The 19,005-nt window shown below is 46.2% G+C and overlaps 1 long non-coding RNA gene across 1 annotated transcript; it reads left to right on the plus strand.

Annotated features, from left to right (window-relative positions):
- The first annotated feature begins 100 nt into the window (after positions 1–100).
- Positions 101–3,129, plus strand: LOC148816401 (uncharacterized). The gene is made up of 3 exons (XR_016094691.1): positions 101–217; positions 859–973; positions 1,109–3,129. It is a non-coding gene; the product is annotated as an uncharacterized LOC148816401 (long non-coding RNA).
- The last annotated feature ends 15,876 nt before the right edge of the window (positions 3,130–19,005 follow it).

Raw genomic sequence — 19,005 nt, forward strand, 5'->3', positions numbered from 1 at the left:
CTCAGAGCCTCTTCAGACTCCTGTTCTGTCTCAAGGTGTCCTGTTTCTCTGCAGCCTGATGGCCTCCCGACACACAGACACGACTCCGCAGCCAGAACCATTTTCTTGTCTCCTGTCCATAGTGGAGTCGACGCCTGCTTGTTCCTTATTTGTGTTCCCTGTGAGCAGTGTTGCCTTGAGGTGACTGAAGACTGGGAATGTTCAGTGTAGTGTTCAGGTGAGAACATTTCCTGTCTCAGGGTGTGTATTTGGCCAGCTGGGAACTCAAATCTTAAACTTGCAGCCCCTCCAATCAGCGCCACTACAGTGCTGCAACAAGCAAATTAATTCATAGTTAGCAGGATGGATTTCACAATTAAGAAGCTAAACAAATTCGACATATCTAAGAGCCCAGCATTTACTGGAGACTGATATCCTGTAGCAGAGATCACCTCCTCTCAAATTCTACAACTGAGAACATTATTACATGTCAAAGTAGGAAATAGAAGAATGAAGAGCCAGAGACAATACAGGCAGAAACACTGAAGTGATTCAGAGGGAATAGGGAGTGAGATATGTAGAAATATATCATACAAAACAAAGTGATCTGCAGATTTACTTACACCCCTGGAGAAATATGAACAATAATAGCACTGAATATGTCTTAAGGACTGTGCAATATGTCTTACTTAGAGTAAAGTTATGTCAAATAAACTCACTGCTCTCAGTATCCCTGTTAAGGCACATTCAGTAACAGAATTCATTCCCAGTCACTGAACAAATTCAAGTACAGGAGACGGGAGTTTCCAGACACTGTAGAGAGTTAAACTGGCAGACCTGACTGCAGTCTCTGATGCCACTGCTGTCTCTCCCCCTCAGAGTCTGAGCTGACTGGAGACAGTTATTCTACTGCTCTTCACTAGAACAGGAGCCAGTGGACAAGACCACCTCCAGACTCCAGCATGAAGGAACTCTGAGCCTCATCCTGACCCAGGTATTCATCTACAAGCACAGTGGAGCCACACAGTACAACTGCAGGATTAAAACATCACCTGGTCACCTCGATGTTTAAGAATCACCTCTTCCAGCAGCAGCCTTTCCAGTCTTTCCACTGTGCTGTCTTCTCCAGGAGTCAGGAATGTCCGTGCTGGGAACAGCAAGGAAAGGAAGAGGCAGACTGTGGCCCTGCTCACGGAGAAGAGGAGCAGACTCTGGCTGGACAGGGAGGGAGGTAAGAGCGCCTGTGTCTGTGAGCTCAGGGTGACAGCAGTGCAGGAGGGAAGGTGAACATCCTGAGAGGAGGACAGGAGCTGACGGAGAGGGGCAAGAGGGGCTGAGAGCCGGAGAGGATCCCAGCAGGGCAATAAAAACACATTGACAATAATACAGAATCTACCCTTCTCTAAACTAGAGTAGTGATTCAGTCAGCTAACACTGAGTGAGAACACTGGCCACAGCAGAATTCAAGACAAACTGAAGTCTAGAAATCTGTTCAAGACAGACGAGTTACAGACAGGCAGAGGATCAGAGACTGTAAAAGAACTGACAGCAGAAGCATGATTAACAGAAAAGAGACTTTAATTATGTTAGAAAAGTGTTAAAGAGAATTACAGGAAACCCTCAGTTTAATAGATTAATAGGAGGAAAAGATGTGTGTTTTTGCTGAATGTCCGTTAATTAAAGCATCATCTGTTTCATCCCCAAAACACTATTATATGAAAAACTATACAAGTATATAAATGATATAGATGCTCTGTGGATCTTTTGACTTCTTTTAAACAATTGAGATCAGTAGTGAAAGAAACTCATTCCTTTGTATTTTTATTATAACGGACAAGCTGTTGATGTCATGTGTTGAAAATGTACTGAATTAAATGTACTACAGCATACAAAACAATAACGCCTATTGTTAGCAATTTGCCTATTGTTATTGTAGGGAAAGTCCAGTGTTGTCTGTAAAACTGTCAGAGTTCCCCTTCAGCAGATTGTGTCTGTTAAACTGAGGGTTTACTGTAGTTCCATTCAGTCACACAGCCTGCAAGTATTATAGAACCTCATACAGCACTGAGGACACCTGGAGACTGAAATTTTTACATCAAGCAGAAGTATTCAATGAGAGCAACCAAAAAGTATTTCATAGTTCTGGACAAAATTAATTGAAATCAAAGCTCTTTAACTTTTTTTTTAACAGAATTAAGTTCAAAATTGATCAAGGTGACAATTCTCCCCAGTGAAGAAGGTGGCCACAGTATCTTGGTAATAAATACAAATCATATCTCAGCACTGCTGGACTAGGACAGGGGCTATACTGTCTTCAGCTCCTCCTCTGAGCTGGGATGTTGATCACATGTAGAAGCGTGAGGAGTGGGGTTAGTAGTGGGGTTAGGGAGTGGACATGCCATCAGCATCTGAACTCAGAGGAGGAGCTGAAGACACTAAGGATTCCTGAGATGGTCAGAGATCACTGTGAATTATCAGCCTTTATTTGAAATGATCAGGAACATTAGTGGCAGAGTAATAAGTAAAAAGGGATCTAGACTGTTTCACTCTAGACAGCATTTCCAGTCTGAATGAGTGTCTGTGGGAGGCTGTGCTTAAGCTCAGACTATTGTAAAATAATATACTGAGACAGAAGGAGGTGCCCTGTGTGGCAGAAGAATATTTTGAGCAGAAACACACTGAGGAGTTATTACCTGAGCATTCAGACAGTGTACCTGTAAGTGCAATATAGCTCATACTTCAACAAAGTGACAAGTGTGAGATTTAGTTCTAACTGTGGGGTTGCAGAGGTGTTATTGTGAGAAGCTGGTGTAGGAAATAGGAGAAGTTGTGCAGAGCTCACCTGGAGACCTGGGGGATATGAGTCTCTTTTCAGTTTTCAACAAACCAACTCACCCTGTCAATCCCAGAGCCAGATTGTGACTCTTCACAGTCTCTGTCCTCAGTGAGAGAGAGGAGCAGCAGGAGGCAGCAGGGAGGGAGCTGAAGGTGTTTATTCATCACATGGTGACAGACTGGAACCAGGCTGGACTGAATTCAGTGACTTTGTTGAAAGCTGGAAAGAGAGAAGTAAACTCATTAAAATAGGTCAGGCTGTGCCAGAACTCTTCCTCACACTTTAGATCTCTGTACCCTGACATCACACTGACACTCCTTCACTACAGCTGCAGCAGTGTCACAGTCTAGATCTCTTCATACTTTCCTTTACTTCTTCCTCTGTCACGAATGTTGCTGATCTTTTCAAATAAAGGCTGATAATACACAGTGATCTCTGACCATCACAGGAATCCTGAGTGTCTTCAGCTCCTCCTCTGAGCTGGGATGTTGATCACATGTAGAAGAGTGAGGAGTGGGGTTAGTAGTGGGGTTAGGGAGTGGACATGCCATCAGCATCTGAAGTCAGAGGAGGAGCTGAAGACACTCAGGACTCCTGTGATGATCAGAGATCACCGTGAATTCTCAGCCTTTATTTGAAAAGATCAGGAACATTAGTAGCAGATGAAGAAGTAAAGGAAAGAATGAAGAGATCTAGACTGTGACACTGCTGCAGCTGTAGTGAAGGAGTGTCAGTGTGATGTCAGGGTACAGAGATCTAAACCAACTCACCCTATCAATCCCAGAGCCAGATTCTGACTCTTCACAGTCTCAGTCCTCAGTAGAGGGAGGAGCAGCAGGAGGCAGCAGGGAGGGAGCTGAAGGTGAAAGTGGAACCAGGCTGGAGGTGAAGTCAAAGCCTTTGTTGAAAGCTGGAATGACAGACAAATCCAGTCATTAAAACAAAGTCGAGCTGTGTCAGAGTACATTTCACACAACAGTGAGTAAGAACGGTAGTACAGGACTGAACAGTGAAGTAGTGGAGTGAGCTCCGCTGTTTCAGAAGCCCGAGCTCACACGCTGTTGCTCTTAGCCGCCACCAGAGGGCAGCCTGCAGCTGCAGACGGCAGAGCCAGGCACACGGTCTCTATACGCGGCTCTGCAGACAGCTGCTCCCACAGCCTGACAGCCCGCTCCTCTTGGTCAAGCCAGGGTACCAGTGAGTTGCCCAAGAGAGCTGACCCGGGCTGTGAAAGCAGCGCCCCGTCTGTCTGACACCATTCCCCGGTTCTTACCCGACATGTTGTCGATACCAGAGCAGCAGGCAGTAAAACTCTCCCCTCACTGTCACTGGGGCCGCGAGTCCTGGCCGAGCTCCGGAGTGAGAGAGCTGGAGAGAAACGAGATGCAGAGAAAATACTTAAACTCACCTCTCGACTCGTACATGGTCCCGCCAGACTGACAGAAAATGTGATTTAGTGGACAAAACTGAAAAAAAGAGTGATGTTTGTTAGTCTCGAATTACAAGTACATTTCAAGAGCAGTAGCAAGCAGCAGGTTATATGAACGAATATTCACATGATTCTGCAGATAACAGAAGCACAGCCCAGAGAAAATAAGAATAAGAAAGAGAGTAGAAAAGTATTGTTAAGCAATGACCTAATACAGGTTTAAACGCACAGAGCAGTAAAGCTTGAAAAGCGTTTGGACGAGTTACTTACTGCTGTCTGTCTTGCTCGGCTCTCGCGCGAAAGGAGGATAATCAGCCGGGTCAGAATTTATAGGACCTGGAGCCCAAAGTGACCAATAAACAGGCGAGACGACATTATTCGCGGCTCTGCCCACCAAAATCCTTTATTAATATTCAGTATATAGGCAGCGGTTTTACAATTAATCTAATTTGTAGTTCGTCCTCCCAACGCATGAGGGCGGTGCAGCCCCACCCTCTACTGTCAACAGGCGTGGTTTGGGTCGAGACGTCATGGATTCTGATTGGCTGAGATTCTCATATTTAAATAAGCCCCGCCCCCAAAATGGCCTCTACCGGAAGTTCTGCCGAAAGGGTGTGGTGGGGTTTGTGAATGGCGTTTTCTCGATTTTATTGCGTTTTTAGTCGTTTTTTGGCCTATTTTTAATTATATCGTTATGACACATCACAGAATCGTTAAGTCGGATTTAAAACTGGACGTTCCTGACTTTCAGCTAGTGAGTATCGAGCGATTTTGTGTTGTTTGTGTTTGATTAGCAAGATGGCGGCCGTAACTCCTCATTTGCATTTATTAAAATTAGTCGCTGTATTTTAATGAGCTGATTTGCATTTCTCTTGTTAATATGAACTAGAAAATTCGGCTAGAATTGTTTTTTTTATTTTTAAGGTTTTTGTTGTTTGTATTGAATTATAACACTCACCTTGCTTTAGTTTGGAAAAAGTGACTTTCTGTTGTTTTTTTTATAAGATGTTTGTTAGCTCTTATTTCATTAAATTTGCATTTATTAAAATCAGTCGCTGTATTTTAATGAGCTGATTTGCATTTATCTTGTTAATATGAACTAGAAAATTAGTGTTTGGCTAGAATTGTTTTTTTCATATTTAAGGTTTTTATTTTATTTAGTTTGTACTAAATTAAAACGCTCACTTTGCTTTTGTGGAAAAGTGACTGTTTTCTGTAAGATGTTTGTTAACTCGTATTTGCATCCATTTGCATTTATTAAAATCGCGCACTATTCACTTGTATTTTAATGAGCTATTTGTGTGTGTGATACTGTGAAATAAAAAAACAATTCTGGTGAAAATAATGTTATTTTCTCATGTTTACTGTGTGAATTTTTTTTATTTTTTTCTACTGCTTGTTTTGTCAGTATGATGTCGGCGTTAACGCCCTCATGTGTATTTAAATTTGTATTAAAATCGGTTGACCAGTCACTTGTATTTTAATAAGTTCTGTTTTAATGATTTCTGTTTTTCTTTTTCTTTTTTCAACTGGAAAGAAAGCGTTTTCACTCGAATGCTTTTTGATTTCTAAAATGTATGTTAACACTTGTACTGAACACAAATAAAATTTAAATTCATTTTACTTTTGGCTTATTTGTCTTTTTTTCGGAGAATGTATTTTTAAAAACTTGGTTGCTGTCTTTCAGATTGTGTTACCTAAAAAATGTAAATATCTTAGGGAAATTTAAACAAAAAGAGTTGCTGTCTAGATTTTTAATTACTAATTAACATTTTAAATTATTCTAATTCATTATAATGAATAATTTGTTTATGTATTAAGTGAATTAAAGTTCATTAGTATTAAACAAATCTCACCCGGGGCTGGTCTTGGAGATGGGCTTCTGCGATTGGGTTAAACCTCATGTCAATCATATAAAGACAACCCTTCAGGAGTGCGTCATTTTTGGGGGTGTGGTGATTTGATTGACAGGTCCTTCAGCCAATCAGGATGGAGAAAATGGGTTTTTATCCCATAGTTGAAGTTGTGCTTCAAACTGACCAATCACCTGAGAGCATAAATCGTGGAGGTGGGCTCTCATCCAGACATTTTGATTGGTTGGTGTGACGTCATCATTCGGTGACACCCTCTCATGAATAATGGGACACTCCCCTACTTAATTATACGACACACCCCTTCATTAACCACGCCCCTCATGAATATTCATCGTGGGCGGTGCTCGGTCCTCGTTTTGTTTGGTTTTATGTTTGTTATAGTGTTATAATGAAATAATGTTACAAAGAAGTAAAGAAGTAAAACAGAAGTCAAAATTCTTTATTAAGTTTTACAAGCATACAAATCAAAGACAGTTGGCAACAATGAAACAAAAACACAGAGTGAGATACAGAATCACAAGTAACGGCGTCCGGGATGACGATTTCCTGTCCAGCGCCAGCAGTCTGGTCAGTGCGGGAGGGGTCCTGTGCGGGCGGCAGGGACAGCAGCCAGGGGAGACCTGAAACACAAGACAAGCAGGTAAGAGCTCGGAGTTCAGCACTGAGCAGCAGCGCAGCGACAGTAATCAGACAGGAGTGAGGAGCTGCGCTGGCGGGGGGGCTCAGGGAGTCACTCGGCAGTACAGCGCAGCTCGCTTTGCGGAACACGGGCTCGTCCCGATGTCGGGAAAATGAATTTCGAATAAAAAGGGCTCAAGACCTCCAGACCGTGTCCTTACTGTCACGAGAAATGCTCGCCCGCTTTAATTTCGGTTCAGATTTAGGAAGCATATGGAGTTTTATTAATTTCAACGTTCAAGCAGGGCACAGGCGTCAGGAAGTTGATCAAGACGCGGTTTGTTCACATCGCGCTGCAGCGCCGACAGAGACGCGGTCTGTTTGTCTGAGCTGGGCTGTGCTTTTTAAACTCTCTCACCCGTATGTTGCTTTTAAATTTTAAGTTCTTCTGGGTCCGTCTTGGCTTCTTAAAAAGAACTTACCGCTCTAAGGAATGTGTATGTGCCGAGCTCACGCAGAGCGAGGTGTGCTGTACAGTACTGACATCACATCTGTCCCGGGACAGTGCGGGATATTGAGCACTAGATCACTGAATGGGCTGTAGCCTGTTGTACAGTTAAAACCCGAGTGCAGAGCACTCCACTGAACAGGGTGTTAATACTAATCAAGTGCTTTCCATAACTAGACCTAGTTCTCAGTTTGCCCCTGAGCACAGGTCCCTCAGTTCCACAGCAAATCATGTCAACCCCCTGCATTGTTAAATACAGCCAGACTCGTCCTAGATCTGCACCCAGTACCCCAGCAATGAGCCACAACTTTACAGTCAAGCAATGTTTATTCATGAACAGATGAATAACTAACAGAATAAAACATTGTATTTTTGGCATTGCATACATTTGATCATATTCAAGCACAGCCAGTTCAATGCTGTAATTTCAAGTGACAGTAAAGACTGGGAAACATGTGGGTGAAGCTGCCTTTGGGACTGTAACTGCCTGCTGTCTGGACACAGTCAGCTCAATATTCTTAGCAGCCCAAGCTGTCTATTCTTCTGGTTCTGATTTTCTGCAGCCTGTAAAATGCTGCTCAGGAGGATTTAAATGTGGAGACTGGCCTGGCCAGTACAAGACTGTCCACTGTTTCCTCCTGCTGACCTCCTGACTGAGCTGTTCCTGCAGAAGACAGTGAGGTGTAGCTGACAAGTCCAGCACCAAGTTCAGTGTTCTGGTTTTACATCTTAAATGATGTAGAGTATTAGTATTGATACAGAAACAAGTATATAAGATGGAGTTCAGACAAGTACAGAATATGCTTGATGAATTATTCATGCCAGACTTCCACATTAATGCAGATTACTTCAGTGCTGCAGCTGTAGTGAAGGAGTGTCAGTGTGATGTCAGGGTGTGGGGATCTAAGCCAACTCACCCTGTAAATGAGATTCTCCTCAATTTGGAGATCTGAATCTCAGATCTCTGGGAGTGTGGATGAACACCAGGAGGCAGCAGGAATAGTGGGGAATTAATCCTCATCATGTCATATGGTCTGACTTATTGGGACACATTCATGTTACATGCATTTTATAGCGTAATCCAGTAAATGAGCTCACTGTACTCAGTATCGTCAATGAAGATGAGGTATCGCCTGTTCTTGAGATGCTTTTACTTTGTATCATGCTAAGGCAGTGACTTCGAGTTGGATTGAGACCTGCAGACACACTTGACCAGTTTCTGTTTTCTCCTGATGAGCTCTTTGGTTGCACTGACTGGATGCTTTGGGTCATTGTCATGCTGCATGGTGCAGCACTGTCCAATAAGTATGGAAGCCTTTTCTGCTTCATCAGAGACCCTGTTTCTGTAAACTTCAGAAATCCCTCTGCTGCTGCCATCATTAGCTACATCCTCAATGAAGATGAGTGACCCAGTCCGAGACATTCCTGCATCCCCAGGCCATGACATTACCTCCACCAGGCTTCAGCATGCGCTCAGAGGACAGAGATGACAGGTTCAAGTGTGGAGAAAGAAAGGAGCTGCAGATGCTCCAGTGAACAGCACCGCATGCGAGAGTCATGGCCTGGCCTGGGGAGATCATGAGGAGACTCCTTCACCTGTCTCCATCAGCACTAGTGTACTGGGTCACTGAAGCTCAAACCTGAAAGCTGTGGACGTGGAGCTGAGAGCTCCAGCAACACCTCAATGTCCTCTGCGCTCCCTCTGAGCTCAGATGTTGATCACATGTACAGGAGTAGGATTAGAGGGGGTGTTAGTCAGGGACTATACATGTCATCTACATCTCAGCTCAGAGGACACACATCAAATATTCAGGTGCTGTAGCTTTGAGTCAGTTTATAACACAACCAAGGAGGTATCAGGAGAAACACCTTAACTTGTTGGGTCTAATGCCTGGATTTCAACCCTATTGACAGAAGGAAAAACAATTGAAGTATAACCACCTGAAGACTAAATAAGAACTTGGTGGCAACAGCAAAGCATCTCAGATGATTACAGAGAGCAGTGAGCTCAATGGGTCTCAGACCTCATGCAGTTACTGTCTCAGAGGGATATACAAGCACATACTCTTCTACACTCTGAAATGTACTTAAAGTGAATGTGTCCCAGTAATGTCAAAATAGAAAGTTGAACATTTTTTATTCCAATATGATCAAATGTATGCAGAGAATTACCACAGAATAAAACCAGGATAATATTTCTGTTCTGATCAAGAACAAATTGCTTGACTGTAAAGTTGACTCATTGCAGTACTGATGGAGGACACTGTACCTTTCCAATGAAAACCTGCATTTTCAAGTGTCCCACAGTATCAATACACCTTGACAGGAGGGGCTGACTGACAGGGCCAGTGACATGAATTCATGTGCTTTGTTCATATTCTGGGCTGTTAGAATTCTTCCACTGGACCATGAAAAACATCTGAGTGTCTTTGGGTGGGAGTGCAGCTGAGGCTGTTGGTGAAAGGAGATTGTTCAGCTGCAGGAAAAACCTGCCTGTTTGAATGTGCTCAGAGTGGAGAGGAGTGTCAGTGTGGGAGCTGCAGAGGAACAAGTAGGGGAGAATTCCACACCAAGAAGAACATTTATTCTGGCTCTGGAGTTTTCTTCATGTGTGAGACAACAGCTACAATTGTCCTTAACACTGTCACTGCAGAGTCCTGATACCTGAATCACATTCACATACTAACTGCAGGATTCAGACTCACCCCACATCATCAGAAACCATGTCCTTCCCCTGCGACAGTCGAGTTCACCCCAACACAAGCGCAGGAGAGCTGCTGTGTGGTTTGGATGCTGTCAGAAAGCAGGCGAGGGGCAGGAACCATTAACATTCATCACAGGAGAGTGTATAAACCAGAGAAATTAAACTGGTTTAGTAATGAGTGCTGCGAATGAGGTTTATTAACTGTTTGGGCAGGATGTGGTGAGGTAATGGGTTGAGCACAGGTGTAGAAGTGATTGCTTTCAGTCTCAGAGCCTCTTCAGACTCCTGTTCTGTCTCAAGGTGTCCTGTTTCTTTGCAACCTGATGGCCTCCCGACACACAGACACGACTCCACAGCCAGAACCATTTTCATGTTTCCTTTCCAGAGTGGAGTCGACACCTGCTTGTTCCTTATTTGTGTTCCCTGTGAGCAGTGTTGCCTTGAGGTGAATAAAGAGCATGAGTGGGCAGTGTAGTGTCAGTGTGGGAGCCCGTCCTGTCTCAGGGTATTGTAGTGTGAAGGTGGGACCTTGATACTGGAATCAGAGCTACTTGCAGCCTCTCCAGTCCACTGCATTACAGTGAAGCTGAACCCAGTGCTGTTGAATTGATCATTAGCAGGTTCATCAGTAATTAAGCAGCTGGTTGAGTCAGGTTATTGCAGTCTAGTGCACTGGAAGGGCTGCAAGCTGGGTAGCTCAGACTAAAACCTATTTTTAACCTCAGATGAGATTTAATTTTTTAACTGTGCCTGTTAGGGGATTTTTGGTCTCTCGTGTCCCTGTTTGAAAACTCGCTGTGTAGCAGCAGAGACGAGCAGCTCCGGGATCCGCCGCCCCTATTGGCCGAGTCTGAATGAGAAGGCAGGTGCGGTCAGTCTGCAATTAGACCTCAATCCGCGGCTGTTTAGCGGTTCCGACGCCCGAGTCGCTTCTCTGCCTTTAAATAGCGAGTTTGCAAACAAAGAAAGTTTCTCAAATTTACCGTTTAGCCGAAGAGAGATTCTGGGCGACGGCTGTCGGCTTTTCTCGGTCCGAGTGGAAAATGTCATGAAATGGGGCTTGAAAAGTAAATGAATTTCGCAACTTACTTTTGGCGGAGCTGCCGGACGGGCTGTAGGACTTGTGGCTTCGATTCTGCGGAGAGAAACGTGGTATTAAAATTGTGCTTCAGCTTCTTTAAACTGCTACTTTTGTATTTTATGTTACCTGCACAATACGCCTTTTCTCGCTTGTATTCCAGGCTTCTGCAGGATCCTGGCGCGGCTCTGGGCTTTAAACGGCGGCTGTCGGGTCCTTCTCGGCGTGGAGACCTGAGCGCAGACCCACCCATGTACCGAGTGACCGGAGCTCCGCGGCGGATTCACAGGCGAGTCCGAGTCTCTTCTTCCTAGAGGCCGAGAGAGACCCGGTCAGGAAAGCGCAGCTTCAAGGCTCGTTTAGGACTGAAAACCACTTTCACAGGGGCTTCGTCTCTTACCGGTATCGACTCACTGTGCAGCTGCAGGTCCGGCTGGGTTTTCTTTCTCCGGAGCCGGTTTGCATGAAGACGCGCCGACCGCTCCGCTTAGCTTGAACTGGGGGAAACTGGTAACTCGAGTTACCGGTAACTGACCGCAGGAAACTGGAGCCCAGCCGTGTGAGACCCGGTGTGAAACCCGAAACCCCCGGTGTGAGGAGAGAGAAACCGCTTACCTTGCTCTCGAAACGCCGGCTGTCCTGCTGTAAAGGTTAAAGCGAGAGAGTTAAAACATTTAAGAAGCATTTCTCGTAGAAAACTTTTTTGTTTTTGTTACAACCTGTAAGAAATTTAATGCATTTTGTTTTTCTTTTTTCTCCGGCAGCCGAGCAAAGCGCCTGTACCGGGAGAGCAGCGGGGTACCAGCCGCCTCTCTCCCAGCCAGCGAGCCGCCGGAGTCCCCCCGCCTCCCCTCCCTCTGGCCGGGACCCCAGCCTGCACGGGCCTGGAGCACAGACCCGCCCCTATTTATAACGTGAACCCCCTGATGAGCGCGAAAAGGACAATAAAGGTAGCAAAATAAGAGACACCAGGGACCGAGATGGAAATGTGTGGATACCTGCTTAATAACACTGCTGTATATTGTAATTGTTTTATGCTTTATATCCTTATTTGCTGTAATAAACTGCTGTGATTGTTAATTGGTTAATTGATTATTCTGGGGTCGGGGGGAGGGTGGGGTACAGGGGTGTAGAGAACCGTGAATCGGGTTCCCCTGTGAGCAGCCACACCAAGCGGCTCGCAGCGCTACAGCCTCCGGGCCCCGGGCTGTCGTGGTCGGGGAGTCGGGAGCCGCTGGTCTGCGGCCTAGACTGCAGCCTCCATCCCCGGCCTCGATTACAGCCCCGCCGCCCGAGGACACTCGCAGCCCGGTAGGTGAAGGATGACGCTCCGCGCTGCTGAGGGAACGCGTCCCGTCACCATGGTGACGGAAACAGGGGGTGTGGCTGTGGTGAAGGGCGGGGTTCAGTGTTAATAGTGTCCAATCAGCGTGTGGGAGAGGTGGGTGTAAGAGCAGCCAATCAGAAGAGCGCAAGTTCAGCTCGAGAGAAAAATATCAGCCGAGCCAGGCGGGTCTCGAACCCGGGGCTCCGGGGTGGAGATGTGGAGGAGTCGGGGTTTAGCTGAGTGAGCTATACTTCCTGCCAAATCTGGAGTAACTCCGCGGTCATACTTATCTGGCACAATTTCGCTACACGAAAAAAATAAAAATAAATAAAAAGGTATCCCTCCTCCTGTCGCAATTCTAAAAGTAGGATCTCTGCTCATCTGCTGTGTTTCGGGTTTTACAAAAGCTTTTCTTTGTGGGCTTGAACCCAGATCTGCACTGCCCGCACATTAGTCTGGGGATTTGAACCCGGACTCTCACCGCCCGTAGACCAGCGCGCTACACGACGAGCCACAGCGCCGCGCAGAAATACAGCGCCGCCAAATATAAAACCTTTAAAACTGCGATTCACCCCCCGGCCGAGAGCAGGACCCCCTTCTGTAATAAAAATAGAGCAGAGAGCACAGCTGGACTGCAGGAGCCACTGCACAACTGCAGCTCACATGAAGTCACTTCATGATGTTTGTGAAGATTGAGGACAGTTGGAGCTGCGCTCAATCCTGCAGTGATCTGGAGCTGCTGTGCTCCTGCACAGTGTTCAGAGGGGCTGTCAGTCCTGCCTATTGCACAGCACCCTGCTTCACTGGGAAAGGTGTTGCAGTGAGTCACTGTGACTCCATCTGTTTGGATTCAGCAGCTCGGAGTTTGACAGTATGATGGAATTAGACTTCAATAATAAATGTGGACAATCAGGCTTCACCTTTCCACTGTTCTCCATGAGAATCTCACCCCTCACAAGGCACAGAGCTCATATCAGAAGTTCCCCCGAAACTCTTCGATATAATGACTAGCAGAGAGCTCTCTCATCAACACAAAGACCACAGTTTCCTCCACAGACACTGGAAATAAAACCCAAGAGCATGGAAGAGGTGTTCACAACCTGATTTTAATTAAAGAACAAAAATAAGATAAAAACAAGTGGCTAAAAGTTTGCTCAGGAGTGTTTTATTATGTTAAAACAGTACATGAACAGAATGAAGGAGCGAAGGAACAGTCAGCTGATATCGGTGTCCATTCCTGAGGCTGGTACAGATTCTCCAGAGGCCGTCCCTGAGAAAATACCCACAGCAGTGTAGGAGCAGCTCAGACAGAGGGATCAAAGAGCACAGCACAGTTTACTACAACAGAGATCATCTCCTTTCAACACAACAACTGACAATACTACTTCACATCACGATAGCAATTACAAGATTGAACAGAGAGAGACAATACAAACATAACACACAGCAAACTGAAGAGATCCAGCAGAGACTGACTAACATCTGTACAGGTGTATATATATAAATAAAAAGCAACATATATTTACCAGATATCCAAAACATTGTCCCTATCTATAAATATTCAATAAAATTTCTGGGAAAATTAACATTTCAATGATGTTTAGGGAATTATTTTTAAATAAAGATTAAATCAGAATCTGTATTCTCTCTTTATCTATTCTAGTGCTGAGAAAAATCAATATTATAATGTAATTAAATCAACAAACACAAATCAACACGTAATCTCTGTCTGTCTTCTAGGTCTCTCATGGACACAGTATAGAGCTACAGAGGAGAGAGACTGGAGCTAAACCAGCTGGTTACTGGTTTAACTGGACCAAACAAACACCTTTTTCCAGCTCTTCAGCCGCTGCTGATCATCTGCAGACACACACTGACCCCTCCAGGACCAGGACTGGACAGTCCTGCTGCAGACACACACTGACCCCTCCAGGACCAGGACTGGACAGCCCTGCTGCAGACACACACTGACCCCTCCAGGACCAGGACTGGACAGCCCTGCTGCAGACACACATTGACCCCTCCAGGACCAGGACTGGACAGCCCTGCTGCAGACGCACACACTGACCCCTCCAGGACCAGGACTGGACAGCCCTGCTGCAGACACACACACTGACCCCTCCAGGACTGGACAGCCCTGCTGCAGACACACACACTGACCCCTCTGGGACACAACACAATACACAGCACATTTAACACAACAAGAGCCCATTCATAAAATGTACGATGAGAACAAATAAATAAAGTCAAGTTCTCACAGCTTCTGTTAAAGACGGGCTCTTGTCCTGCCTACCTCCTTCCTCAGGGCTGTGGAGTGGACAGTGGACTGTCCAGCTGGTCCCCATGATCCTCACAGCTCAGGGACTCAGCCTTTGGAAAAGTCTGAGCTTCAGTCTTGTTTCTCCAGTAACAGTTAGAAGACGCGCTCTGACACACGAGGGTCTCACCATCATCGTCTTCTTCATCATCATCTTCATCTGCACGAAGGTTCACGATCACTGAGGCTCAACGTGTCTGAAGCAGAAATAAAGTTTCCACAGCAACTCGTGTAACGCAGCGCCGTGATTTCATGTGTTCAGACGAACAAAATACGAGACAAACAGCAACAGTTTACAGCCGCCTCGGATTTTTCACAAAGAAAGGCGACAACGAGTAAATATCTCTTTTTGCTCAATAATAACTCCTTCCTGTTTCTTAGAAGCAGAGGAACAACAACACATTTAAAATTACCGCCCCTCTCCTGAATCTCGGAGTTTATTGGGCAATTGGACCGAGTCTCGTCTATAATTGGGAAAACTTACTGTCAATCAGCAGTAACTCCCACTGACCAATCGCGACATCTCTGGGCTCAATCCAGTGATCTGATTGGCTGTAGGTCTTCTCATTCATAAACAGAGAGTACAGACCCCAGTCACATGTAACACTGCTACACGTGTCTATGGAGCTGTTTTAATGAAGCCCTTTTCAGTTTCCAGCTGTGCTCCACTGACCTCGATGTCATCTGTACCCAGTCCAGCTCCTGGCCCTGTGCCTCAGTGACACAACAGACACCAGCTCCAGGCCAAGAGTCTCAGAGTGACACAATTTCAACTCAATTCCTGGTGCTTTATTAGCATGACCGATGGGTACAATCAGTGTTGCCAAAGCAGATAAAAATAATAAAATTAACATGGGCCAAAACATAAAATAAAAGTAAAATAAAATCTACAGACGTATTACAGACATTTACAACAGAGACATGTCATAAAATATTGACATATACTGTAGACAGATGGAGCATTACTGGGAGACAGACTGACTGTTCCTCAGGCTGGGACAGGAGATCACACACTGGGCTGCCAGTTCAGCTGAGTTCCCTCCTCCCTCTCCCAGTAGGATTGGGACCCGTTGTGATTCTGGCAGGTGTGGGAACTCTGGGACTAGATTTCTGAATTTAGGGAAGAATGTTTCTCTAATCCCAGAGTATCTGACACAGTGCAGTAGGAAGTGCACCTCTGTCTCTATTTCTCCCTGCTGGCAGTGGGAGCACAGCCTGTCCTCTCTGGACAGTCAGGTCTCTCTGTGTCCAGTTTCTATGGCCAGGCTGTGGTCACTGAGCCTGTCCTCTCTGGACAGTCAGGTCCGTCTGTGTCCAGTTTCTATGGCCAGGCTGTGGTCACTGAGCCTGTCCTCTCTGGACAGCCAGATCTGTCTGTGTCCAGTTTCTCTGGCCAGGCTGTGATCACTGAGCCTGTACTTCGTCAGGGTCTGTTTCTGTTTGCTGTTTCTTATCCTGGTCAAATATTCGGCTAGTGTGTATTGTCTGTTTAGGGTTCTGTAGCATTCCAGTTTATGTTGTGTTTGTGTGTGTGTGAGATACTGCTGTTTGATCTGTGCTGTGATGTGGTTGAGTCTGGGTTGTGGTGCTCTAGCAGTGCTGTCCTGAGGCTGGTTGTGTGTTGTATGTATTGTGCTGTGATGTGCTTGAGTCTGAGTTGTGGTGCTCTAGCAGTGCTGTCCTGAGGCTGGTTGTGTGTTGTGTGTGTTGTGCTGTGATGTGGTGGAGTCTGGGTTGTGGTGCTCTAGCAGTGCTGTCCTGAGGCTGGTTGTGTGTTGTGTGTATTGTGCTGTGATGTGGTTGAGTCTGAGTTGTGGTGCTCTAGCAGTGCTGTCCTGAAGCTGGTTGTGTGTTGTGTGTGTTGTGCTGTGATGTGGTTGAGTCTGGGTTGTGGTGCTCTAGCAGTGCTGTCCTGATGCTGGTTGTGTGTTGTGTGTGTTGTGCTGTGATGTGGTTGAGTCTGGGTTGTGGTGCTCTAGCAGTGCTGTCCTGAGGCTGGTTGTGTGTTGTGTGTGTTGTGCTGTGATGTGGTGGAGTCTGGGTTGTGGTGCTCTAGCAGTGCTGTCCTGAAGCTGGTTGTGTGTTGTGTGTTGTGTGTGATGTGGTGGAGTCTGAGTTGTGGTGCTCTAGCAGTGCTGTCCTGAGGCTGGCTGGTGTCGGTGTGGCTCAGGTCAGTGAGCCTCAGGACCAGCTGGCTCAGGGGCTCTGTTTTGGGCTCAGCTCTCGGCTCAGCAGGGCTTTGTGGTGGTAGGAATTTTGGTCGCTGTTTTTTAGGTGTAGCCAATACTGTAATACTCTCTTCTGTATGTTTATCAATTGTGGGTACTGGCCTAATTCGCCCCTCTCTAACTCGTGACAGCTCTGAATGAGCCTCAGTGGGATGTTGAGCTGAAGGTGCCTGAACATCTGTCTCTCTCAATGGTCTTCCTGAACACATCTTTTCATCAAGTTGACAGGCTCAGTGCAGTGTGCTGACTGAAATCATGTTCTCATCACTAATGTTTTACTCCAGGGTCAGTTTTTCAGATTCTGTGTTCGTCTCTTTGAGGAGGCCAGTCAGTTATAGAAAACACAGGAACGTAGACAACTCCTCCTTCTGACTCTTCCTCATTCAGTATCCTCCCTTCTGTCTCTGTGCGTTGAGACAGTGAGACACCATGGCTGAAGATGTGACCTACGCTGACATAAAATTCACTAACATACAGGGACAGGAGAGCTATTCCACCACTGCCAGGATCCCCCCACAGCTGCCTCCTACATTGAAACACTGTGATACTGTCTGTCTGCTGCACTGGAAATCTGTGATACTGTCTGTCTGCTGCACTGTACTTTGTCATACAGTCTTCTGCACTGTAACACTGTGATACTGTCTGTCTGCTACACTGGAACACTGTGATACTGTCTGTCTGCTGCACTGTAACCTATTACTTGTTCCTTTGCAGCCTACGCATGCTGACTCGGCTACCCACCTGAACTACTCCAATCAGTTCAAATGTCGACATTTAAAGTTGCAGGAACACTGTGAAAAGCAATGTCAGAAGGTGAAATTTCACAGTGTGGCCGCCAGGCGGAGACACTGCTACACATGTCTATGGAGGCTGTTTTAATGAAGCCCTTTTCAGTTTCCAGCTGTGCTCCACTGACCGCGATGTCATCTGTATCCAGTCCAGCTCCTGGCCCTGAGCCTCAGTGACACAGCAGACACCAGCTCCAGGCCAAGAGTCTCAGACTGACACCCTCACCAGCTCTGAATGAGCCTCAGTGGGATGTTGTGCTGAAGGTGCCTGAACACCTGTCTCTTTCTGATCTTCCTGAACACATCTTTTCATCAAGTTGACAGGCTCAGTGCAGTGTGCTGACTGAAATCATGTTCTCATCACTAATGTTTTACTCCAGGGTCAGTCTGTCAGTTTCTGTGTTCGTCTCTTTGTCTTCTGATCAGTTTTATTTCTTCCTCCATCACCTGCTGGTTCTGACACGCTGGCTCTGTGGCTGGATATGAACTTGTTTTCCACAGCAGTTTGCCTGCAGATCTTTCAGCCACTATTCTGTTAACTGTGCTTCTCTGCCACAGTCCAGAACAGTTTGTCTGACTTATTTCACACAGTCCTGGAGAAATCTGTCCCTGCCTGTCACTTGTGTGTCTATTGATCTGTTTGGATCAGAGATCTGTCACTTTCCAGCTATGATTTTAAATCCCTGATCAGTTTTACAGCTCGGGGTAAAAGCTGGAGGTCTGTGGTCTCTCTTACACTCACTCTCATTCTACAATTTGCTGAAGGCTGAATTGATCCTTTTGTAATTGATCCGTATTGATTATTGTGTCTAAACCCCTCTGTACATCTGTCAAACTCCCCACGTCTCATTCCAGCTGTAACAGATACTCAGGTCTGAAGCCATCTGACATCCTGTCCCAGTGTTGTGTGAAGCCGCTCTCCTGCAGCACAAGCGTCTCTCCGATCGTATCAGCCAGCTCTGCCGTGCTCCGGCGACGTTCAGGCTGCCAGCAGGCCTGTGGTCTGCTCCAGTGCCGGTATCCACTGCCCCCCCTGGAATGTCTCCTGGCTGCACAGAGCCGCACGAGCCTGCTGGACCGACTCTCCCAGCATGGCCAGTGAAGAGCAAGGAGCGTCGCTATCCAGACCCTTTGTCGTTCTTCTTCACTGCTCTGATTCATTTATATGAATATAGAAGAGGTGTTAGTGGGGCCAGCAGGGGGCGCTCACCCTGCGGCCCGTGTGGGTCCTAACGCCCCAGTATAGTGATGGGGACACTATACTGTAAATACACGCCGTCCTTCGGATGAGACGTAAAAAAACCCGAGGTCCTGACTCT

The sequence above is a fragment of the Atractosteus spatula genome, chromosome 22 (genome assembly GCF_055471065.1).
Source record: "Atractosteus spatula isolate fAtrSpa1 chromosome 22, fAtrSpa1.hap1, whole genome shotgun sequence".
NCBI classification, from domain to species: Eukaryota; Metazoa; Chordata; class Actinopteri; order Semionotiformes; family Lepisosteidae; genus Atractosteus; species Atractosteus spatula.